Source organism: Trachypithecus francoisi, unplaced genomic scaffold (assembly GCF_009764315.1).
Source record: "Trachypithecus francoisi isolate TF-2019V2 unplaced genomic scaffold, Tfra_2.0 Lachesis_group7, whole genome shotgun sequence".
Lineage (NCBI taxonomy): Eukaryota > Metazoa > Chordata > Mammalia > Primates > Cercopithecidae > Trachypithecus > Trachypithecus francoisi.
The window spans coordinates 36,884,587-36,894,628 of NW_022681472.1; the positions used below are offsets into that span (position 1 = coordinate 36,884,587).

The 10,042-nt window shown below is 39.1% G+C and overlaps 1 long non-coding RNA gene across 2 annotated transcripts in view; it reads left to right on the top strand.

Annotated features, from left to right (window-relative positions):
* The window catches only part of LOC117079201, a 78,083-nt gene extending 69,244 nt beyond the window's left edge, over positions 1 to 8,839 (top strand). For both annotated transcript variants that reach the window (XR_004435312.1, XR_004435311.1), the window contains one exon: positions 8,562 to 8,839. This is a non-coding gene — a long non-coding RNA (uncharacterized LOC117079201). The remainder of the gene's footprint in view (positions 1 to 8,561) is intronic.
* The last annotated feature ends 1,203 nt before the right edge of the window (positions 8,840 to 10,042 follow it).

The window sequence follows — 10,042 nt, forward strand, 5'->3', positions numbered from 1 at the left end:
TGTCCCCCTGGCTGGAGTGCAGTGGCGCGATCTCAGCTCACTGCAAGCTCGGTCTCCCGGGATCATGCCATTCTCCTGCCTCAGCCTCCTGAGTAGCTGGGACTACAGACACCCGCCACCGTGCCCGGCTAAATTTTTGTATTTTCAGTAGAGACGGGGTTTCACCGTGGTCTCGATCTCCTGACCTTGTGATCCGCCCGCCTCAGCCTCCCAAAGTGCTGGGATTACAGGCGTGAGCCACCACGCCCAGCCGAATTTTTCTTTAATCTTAAGGTTATCTACAGAAATTTGTGAACAAAAACCAGTACAGTTATGAAAAGCATATTATTCTTCATTTAACTTATAGCCAGTAGTTTTTCTCTGCAGTCATAGTTTTAAAAACTTTTTTTTCTTTTTTTCTTTTTGAGCATCAAGCCGAGAATGCTTTATTGGATGGCCAAAGAGCAGAGAAGAAAAAGCATGGCTCACAAATCAACTTCTCAACTACTGAGGGCGTTACAATATAGGGTTTCTCTAATGAAGGGGTTGGACATTAAAAGTGAGAGGAGAAATATTTATGTCTTTCGTGGAAATAGGTGGTGAATTTCTCAGAACCAGAGTGCCACCTTCCTGTCTGTCCTTTATAGTTTCTTCCGGTCATTGTCATGACAATTATCAACTGTCATGGCACTGGTGAGAGTGTCATTTAGCATGGAAATGAGATTATAATGAAGCCTGAGGTCTTTTTAAAGTTGTTCAGCTGACTATCTTGGTTGTAACCTGTCTCAGGTGGTCTGGTTACAAAGGTAACTTTTCACTGCAGGCATATTATTGCTTTTTATTTTTTTATTTCAATAGCTTTTGGGGAACAGGTGGTGTTTGGTTACATGGATAAGTTCTTTAGTGTTGATTTCTGAGATGTTGGTGCACCCGTCATCTGAGCAATGTACACCGTATCTAATGTGCAGTCTTTTATCCCTCACCCCCTCTTCCTCTCCCCTCCCCCATGTCCCCAAAGTCCATTATATCATTCTTATACCTCTGTGTCCTCATAGCTTAGCTCCCACTTATAAGTGAGAACGAACGATGTTTGGTTTTCCATTCCTGAGTTACTTCACTTAGAATAGTGGTATCCAGGTTGCTGCAAATGCCATTTTGTCATTCCTATTTATGGTTGAGTAGTATTCCATGATGTGTGTATATATATAATTTATTTATATATATTTATATATTAATTTATATATATTTATTTATATATATTTATATATATATATAAATATTATTTATATATATTTATTTATAATTATTTATTTAAATTATTATAATTATTTATATAAATATATATAAATGAATAATATGCATATGACATTTTCTTTTTTTTTTTTTTTTTTTGAGACGGAGTCTCGCTCTGTCACCCGGGCTGGAGTGCAGTGGCCAGATCTCAGCTCACTGCAAGCTTCGCCTCCCGGGTTTATCCCATTCTCCTGCCTCAGCCTCCCGAGTAGCTGGGACTACAGGCGCCAGCCACCTCGCCCGGCTAGCTTTTTGTATTTTTTAGTAGAGACGGGGTTTCACCGTGTTAGCCAGGATGGTCTCGAACTCCTGACCTCGTGATCCACCCGTCTCGGCCTCCCAAAGTGCTGGGATTACAGGCTTGAGCCACCGCGCCCGGCCGCATATGATTTTCTTTATCCACTCGTTGGTTGATGGGCATTTAGACTACTTCTATATTTTTGGAATTGTATTGCTATAAAAATGTGTGTGCAAGGCTTTTTTTTTTTTATACAGTGACTTCTTTTTCTCTGGGTAGACACTCAGTAGTGAGATTGCTGAATCAAATGGTGCTTCTTTTAGTTCTTCAAGGAATCTCCAAACTGTTTTCCATAGTGATTGTACTACTTTACATTCCCACCAGCAGTGTAAAAGTGTTCCCTTTTCACCACATCCACACCAACATCTGTCATTTTTTTATTATGGCCATTCTTGCAGGAGTAAAGTGGTATCTTACTGTGGTTTTGATTTACATTTACCTGATAACTAGTAATGTTGAACATTTTTTCATATGTTTGTTGGACACTTGCATATCTTCTTTTGAGAATTGTCTGTTCATGTGCTTTGCCCACTTTTTGAAGGGATTATTTGTTTTTTCTTGCTGATTTGAGTTCCTTGCAGATTCTGAATATTAGTTTTTGTTGGATGCATAGATTGTGAAATTTTCTCCCTCTTGGTGGGTTGTCTATTTACTTTACTGATTATGTCTTTTGCTGTAGAAAAGCTTTTTAGTTTAATTAGGTCCCATCTATTTATTTCTGTTTTTGTTGCATTTGTTTTGGGGTGTTTGATCATGAACTCTTTGCCTAAGCCAATGTTTAGAAGAGTTTTTGCAAAGTTATCTTCTAGAATTTTTAGGGTTTCAGGTCTTAGATTTAAGTCTTTGATCCATCTTGAGTTGATTTTTGTATAAGGTGAGAGATGAGGATCCAGTTTCATTCTTCTACACGTGGCTTGCCAATTATCCCAGCATCATTTGTTGAATAGGGTGTCCTTTCCCCACTTCATGTTTTTGTTTGCTTTGCTGAAGATCAGTTGGCTGTAAGTATTTGGCTTTATTTCTGGGATCTTTATTCTGTTCCATTGGTCTGTGTGCCTATTTTTCTATCACTACCATGCTGTTTTGGCAACTATAGCCTCGTGTTATAATTTGAAGTTGGGTAATGTGATTCTCCCAGATTTGTTCTTTTTGCTTAGTCTTGTTTTGGCTATGTGGGCTCTTTTTTGGTTCCATATAAATTTCAGGATTTTTTTTCTAGTTCTGTGAAGAATGATGGTATTTTGATGGGAATTACATCGAATCCATAGATTGCTTTTGGTAGTATGGTCAGTTTTACAATACTGATTTTACCTATCCATGAGCATGAGATGTGTTTCCATTTGTGTCATCTATGATTTATTTCAGCAGTGTTTTGTAGTTTTTTCTTGTAGAGGCCTTTCACTCCTTGGTTAGGTATATTCCTAAGTATTTTATTTTTTGCAGCTGTTGTGAAGGGGATTGAGTTCTTGATTTGATTCTCAGCTTGGTCACTGTTGGCGTATAGCAGTGCTACTGATTTGTGTACATTGATTTTGTATCCTGAAACTTTACTGAATTCATTGATCAGATCTAGGAGGATTTTGGATGAGTCTTCAGGGTTAAAGTATATGATCGTATCATTGGTGATCAGCAACAGTTTGACTTCTTTTTTACTTATTTGGATGACCTTTCTTTCGTTCTCTGGTCTGATTGCTCTGGCTATGACTTCCGGTACGTGTTGAACAGCAGTGGTGAAAGTTGGCATCCTTATCTTGTTCCAGTTCTCAGGAGGAATGCTTTCAACTTTTTCCCATTCAGTATGATGTTAGCTGTGGGTTTGTCATATATGGCTTTTATTACCTTGAGGTATGTCCCTTCTATGCCAATTTTGCTGAAGGCTTTGTTTATTTTTTGAGATGGAGTCTCACTCTGTCACCCAGGCTGATGTGCAGGGGAAGTGATCTCAGTTCACTGCAACCTCTGTCTCCTAGGCTCAAGTGATTCTTCTGCCTCAGCCTCCTGAGAAGCTGGGATTACAGATGCCCACCACCATGCCCAGCTAATTTTTGCAATTTTCGTATAGGCAGGATTTCAGCATGTTGGCCAGGCTGGTCTTGAACTCCTGACCTCAGGTGATCCACTACCTTGGCTTCCCAAAGTACTGTGATTACAGGTGTGAGCCACTGCACCTAGCCCTGCTGAGGGTTTTAATCATAAAGGATGCTGGATTTTGTCAAATGCCTTTTCTGCATCTATTGAGATTATCAAGTGATTTTTGTTTTTAATTCTGTTTATGTGAGGTATCACATTCATTGACTTGCATGTGTTAAAGCATCTCTGCATCCCTAGTATGAAACCTACTTGAACATAGTGGACTATCTTTTTGATATGCTGTTGGATTCAGTTAGCTACTATTTTGTTGAGAATATTTACATCTATTTGCCTCAAGAATATTGGTCTGTAGTTTTCTTTTTTGTTATGTCCTCTTTTGGTTTTGGTATTAGGGTAAATACTGGCTTCATAGAATGATTTCAGGAGGATTCCTTCTTTTGGAATAGTTTCAGTAAGATTGGTACCAATTCTTCTTTGAATGTCTGGTAGAATTCAGCTGTGAATCCACCTGGTCCTGAACTTTTTCTCTTGGCAATCTTAAAAAAATTACTGTTTCAATCTAGCCACTTGTTATTGGTCTGTTCAGAGTTCCTATTTCTTCCTGATTTAATCTAGGAGGGCCATATATTTCCAATAATTTATCCATCTCTAGATTTTCTGGGTTGTGCACATAAAAGTGTTCATAGTAGACTTGAATGATCTTTTGTATTTCTGTGATATCAGTTATAGTATCTCCCATTTCATTTCTAATTGAGTTTGTTTGGATCTCCTTTCTTCTTTTCTTAATCTCTCTAATGCTCTATCAATTTTGTTTATCCTTTCAAAGAACCAGCTTTTTGCTTTATTTATCTTGTGTATATTTTTTGTTTGTTTGTTTCAGTTTCATTTAGTTCTGCTCTGATCTTTGTTATTTCTTTTCTTCTGCTGGGTTTGGATTTGGTTTGTTCTTGTTTCTCTAGTTCCTTGAAGTGTGACCTTAGATTGTGTATTTATGCTTTATTAGACTTTTTGATGTATTCCTTTAATGTTATGAACTTTCCTCTTAGCATCACTTTTGCCATATCCCAGAGGTTTTGATAAGCTATGTCACTACTATCATTCAGTTCAAAGAATTTTTAAATTTCCATATTGATTTCATTATTGACCTAAAGATATTTCAAGAGCAGATTATTTAATTTCCATGTATTTGTATAGTTTTAAGTGTTCATTTTGGAGTTAATTTCCAGTTTTAATCCACTGTGGTCAGAGAGGGTACTTGATATATTTTTTATTTTCTTAAATTTATTGAGACTTGTTTTGTGGCCTATCATATGATCTATCTTGGAAAAGATTTCATGTGCTGATGAAAAAAATGTGTATTCTGCAGTTGTTGAGTAGAATGTTCTGTAAATATCTGCTAAGTCCATTTGTTGTAGGGTATAGTTTAACTCCATTGTTTCTTCGTTGACTTTCTGTCTTGGTGATCTGTCCAGTGCTGTCTGTGGACTATTGAAGTCCTCCACTATTATTGTGTTGACATCTATGCCATTTCTTAGGTCCAGTAGTAATTGTTTTACAAATTTGGGAGCTCCAGCTTTAGGCGCATATATATTTAGGATTGTGATATTTTCCTGTTAGACTAGTCCTTTTATTATTATATAATGTCCCTCTTGGTCATTTTTAACTGCTGTTGCTTTAAAGTCTGTTTTGTCTGATATAAGAATAGCTACTCTTGCTGGATTTTGGTATCCATTTGCATGGAATATCTTTTTTCACCTTTTTACCTTAAGTTTATGTGAGCCTTTATGTGTTACTTGAGTCTCTTGAAGACAGCAGATACTTGGTTTGTGGATTTTTAACCCATTCTGTATCTTTTAAGTGGAGCATTTAGGCCATTTACATTTAATGTTAGTATTGATGTGTGAGGTATTGTTTTATTTATCATGCTAGTTGTTGCCTGATTGCCTGAATACCTTTTTTTCATTGTATTATTGTTTTATAGGCTCTACTAAAAATACAAAAAAAAATCAGCTGGGCATGGTGCTGAGTGCCTGTAGCCCCGACTACTCAGGAGGCTGAGGCACGAGAATCACTTGAATCCAGGAGGCGGAGGTTGCAGTGAGCTGAGATCACACCACTGCACTCCAGCCTGGGTGGCAGAGTGAGACTCTGTCTCAAAAAAAAAAAAAAAAAAGACTCTATTTTGGTGTATTTCAAGGTTTTGTTTCAAGATTTAGAATGCCTTTTAGCATTTCTTGTAGTGTTGGCTTGATAGTGGTGAATTCTCTCAGCATTTGTTTGTCTGAAAAAGATTTTCTTTCTCCTTCGTTTATAAAGCTTAGTGTTACTAGATACAAAATTCTTGGCTGACAATTATTATGTTTGAGGAGGCTAAAGATAGGACCCCAATCCCTTCTGGCTTGTAGGGTTTTTACTGAGAAGTCTGCTACTTATCTGATAGGTTTTCCTTTATAGATTGCCTGATGCTTTTGCCTCACAACTCTCAACGTTCTTTCATTTGCCTTGACTTTAGTTAACCTGATGACTCCTATCCTAGGTGATGATCTTTTTGTGATTAATTTGCTAGGTGTTCTTTGAGCTTCTTTTATTTGGATGTCTAGGTCTCTAACAAGGCCAGGAAGTTTTTCTCAATTATATCCTCAAATAAGTTTTCCAAACTTTTAGGTTTCTCTTCTTCCTCAGAAACACCAATTATTTTAAGTTTAGTCATTTAATGTAATCCCAAATTTCTTGGAGGCTTTGTTCATTTTTTAAAATTCTTTTTTCGTTGTCTTTGTTGGATTGGGTTAATTTGAAAGTCTGGTCTTCAAGCTCTGAAGTTCTTTCTTCTGTTTTGTCTAGCCTATTGTTGAAACTTTTCAGTGCATTTTATATATCTCTAAATAGGTTCTTCATTTCCAGAAGTTGTGATTGTTTTTTCTTTATGATATCTAATTCTCTGGATAATTTTTCATCCATATACTGTATTGTTTTAAAATGTATTTAAGTTGTTTTTCACTTTTCTCTAGTATCTCCTTGAGTATCTTAATAATCAACCTTCTGAATTCTTTATCTGGCAATTCAGAGCTTTCTTTTCGGTTTGGATCCATTGCTCAGGAGCTAGTGTAATCTTTTGGGGGATGTTATAAAACCTTGTTTTGTCATACTACCAGAATTACTTTCCTGGTTTCTTCTCAGACTATTTCAGTGGAAAGATCTGGAATTCAAGGGCTGCTGTTCAGATTCCTATGTCCCATGGGGTGACCCTTTGATATTGTGCTCTTCCACTTCCCCTAGGGATGGGGTTTCCTGAGAGCCAGACTGCAGTGATTGTTATTGCTCTTCTGGGTGTAGTCACCCAATGAGGTTACTAGGCTCTGGGCTAGTGCTGGGGAATGTCTGCAAAGAGTCCTGTGATGTGATCTGTCTTCAGATGTGCCCTGGATACCAGCACTTGCTCTGGCGGAGGTGGCAGGAAACTGAAGTAAACTCTGTGTGAGTCCTTGGTTGTAGATATGTTTAGTGTGCTGGCTTTCTTGAATACTGGCTATGCCAGCAGTGAAGTAGTCATGTGGACAGACTCAGGACCTCTGATGATCCAGGATGCTGCAGGCAGTGGAATTAGCTGTAGTTTTCTCCTTTCTGGGAGCAGGGTTATTCTGTTATGAGTTGTTGTAATGACCTGAGTTGGTTGGCCTCCAGCCAGGAGGTGGCGCTTTCAAGAAAGCACCAGCTGTGGTAGTAGAAGGGGGATGTAAGCTTGCCCTAAATTGGGCAGGGTAAGTATTTGGGTTTCTCAATGGGAGGGGCTGTACAGCTCCTAAGAGTTTATGTCTTTTGTGTTTGGCTACTAGGTGGATAGGGAAATATCACTGGGTGGGGTCAGCGTTAGTTGGGTCTGAGCTTAGACTGTCCTTGTGCAGGGCTTGCTGCAACCACTGTGGGGGATGGGAAGGTGGTTCTCAGGTCAATTGGATTATGTTCCAGAAGGGTTTACGACTGTCTCTGCTGGGCCATATAGTTCACTAAGGAAGTGGGGGAAAGCTGGTAGCAATAGACCTCACCCAGCTCCCACACAGTTGGTGAAGCTGGTCTCACTCCCTCACAGTCCCACTAACAGCACGAAGTTTAGATCCAGGCAGCCTGGGCATGGGACTCAGACCTTGCTCCAGGCTATATGCTTCCTCACTGAGGAAGCAGGCATGACTTTTGGGCCTTGCCCCTCCCTGTCTGCCCATGATGTCAGCAGTAGCTCCTGTGCTTGTATATGTAGCAGTTCTCGTTCACCCCCTGGATTCTGCTCAAGAAAATTTGTGCCTATTCAAAAATTATTAGGAAGCTCAATTGAGAGCTTCTTTCACCTGGGACTCCTCCCAAATTCTGTTGGCTTCCTGCCCCAAGGGCCCCTGTGAAATCTAGTCAGGGATGGCTTCCCTGGGCTTGAGCTGGGGACTGGGACTGCCTACAAGGTTCTTTCTGCAGCTGCTTCTACTTTTATGTTTCGTGTGGCTCCCTAAATCCTTTTTAGCTCTAGATGAGTTTAACTCTTTCTCCTGTGATCTGGATTTTCAGGTTCCCCAGTGAGGATGTGTGTTCAGAGGCAGAGTTTCCCCCTCTCACACTTTGGGAACTCACAGTTTTTCCCTGTGTCATGTAATTTGCAGCAGCATGCCGCTTCTTTCAAAGGATCTGTGAATTTGTTTGTATTTTACGGTATATTCCTGTGGTGGTTCTTTGAGCAAAAGTTCATGGTGTGAGTCTCTACATGCTGTTCTGTCCATACGTGTGGGAGTTACACATTAGCCTTATCTCCTATCCACCATCTTCTTTCCTTGCCTAGAGTCACTTAGGATAATCTTGTTGATGAATTTCTTCCTTCATCACACTACATTTATAGGTACTTCTGTTTTTTCTCTTCCAGGAAGACTGATTCCCTGTGAAGAGTAGAGAGCCAGCAAAAACTGGAGATATTGGGCTTATATAGAATCCAGAAATGGAAGCCTCCTGAAAATTAATATTTTAAAAATAAGAAATAAGGGATGCTTGACTTTTTCTTAACATAATAAATGACGAGGAACTGAAAAAAGAATTCAAAGATTCTATTTTGAAGATTTTTTTCAAAGCTTTTTATGAACATCTCAAGATAGTTTTTTGTTTCTATTTATTTTCTTTGGCTGGGTGATGTTTCCTTATAAATATTAAAACAACAAAGGCAATAGTAATATGTAAAATCTTGGCAAGTCCATGAAGATTCTGCCACCAACAGATTTCCATGTTTTCTGATTTTTTTTTTATTTTTATTTTGAGACAGGGTCTCACTCTGTCACTCAGGCTAGAGTGCAGGGGCATAATCATGGTTGACTGCAGCCTTGACTTCCTGGGTTCAGCCTTCCAAGTAGCTGGGACTACTGGCCCACACCACTATACTGAGCTATTTTTTTTAATTGTTATTTTTTGTAGAGTCAGGGTCTCACAGTGTTGCCCAGGCTAGTCACAAACTCTTGGGCTCAAGAAAGTCTCCTGCCTCGGCTTCCCAAAGTGCTGGGATTATAGCTGTGAGCCACTGTACCTGACTGATTTTCATATTTGGAAATAACAACCAGTGTCCCATCTGTGATGTGTCCTCCATGACTCATTTCCTTTTCTTCCTAGGCACACAACTGTCAACTTTTCCCACCCTCCATTCCTGTTCACTGTGGCCACGTGACTGAGTTAGCTAATGGAATGTGGGAAGAAATGTGTTTCTTCTCTAAGACTGTCTCATAAAAACTTGCCCACAAGTCTACATGTGCCCCTTTTCCTCTTGTGATTTACTGGAGAGGACAAGAAGATCAGGAGAAGGGAGGAGCCACAATGGAAGAAGCCTCAGTCCATGAAAGATGTGGTAGAAAGCTACCTGGAAAGGAAACTCAACATTGGACTGCAACGTTAGAAAACTGAATGCACATTTTGTGTTTGTTTGTAAAGCAGTAAGCCTACTCTATGTAGCACAGGTGGAAAATAGGAAGTCAATCTAGTTTTGATGCCTACTGTCCACCGGGGAGCAGGACCAAATTTTCATCTTTGAATATTGGATACCTTGTCTTATTAGGTAGTTCATAAACCTTTGCTCAAGAGAATTTGGTGCTACTATCCAGATCCTGTTCCTTGTCCTGAGCCAGCCCAAAGGATAACAAGCTAAGAACCCATGTCCTGCTCAGACCTGTATCCAAAAAGAAATAGAGCTGTTTCATATTTTTAAAAAAATTATCATGTATTTGTCTATACCTATGGCTAAGGAACGTTGTAGATTAGGGGTCTGAATGAATTTGCCTGTTAATATTTTTCTTGAATAACTTTCTTCTGTTGCAATCTAAAAGATACTTTTATTTAGCACCAAGAAAAGGGCTGTCATCACTGTCT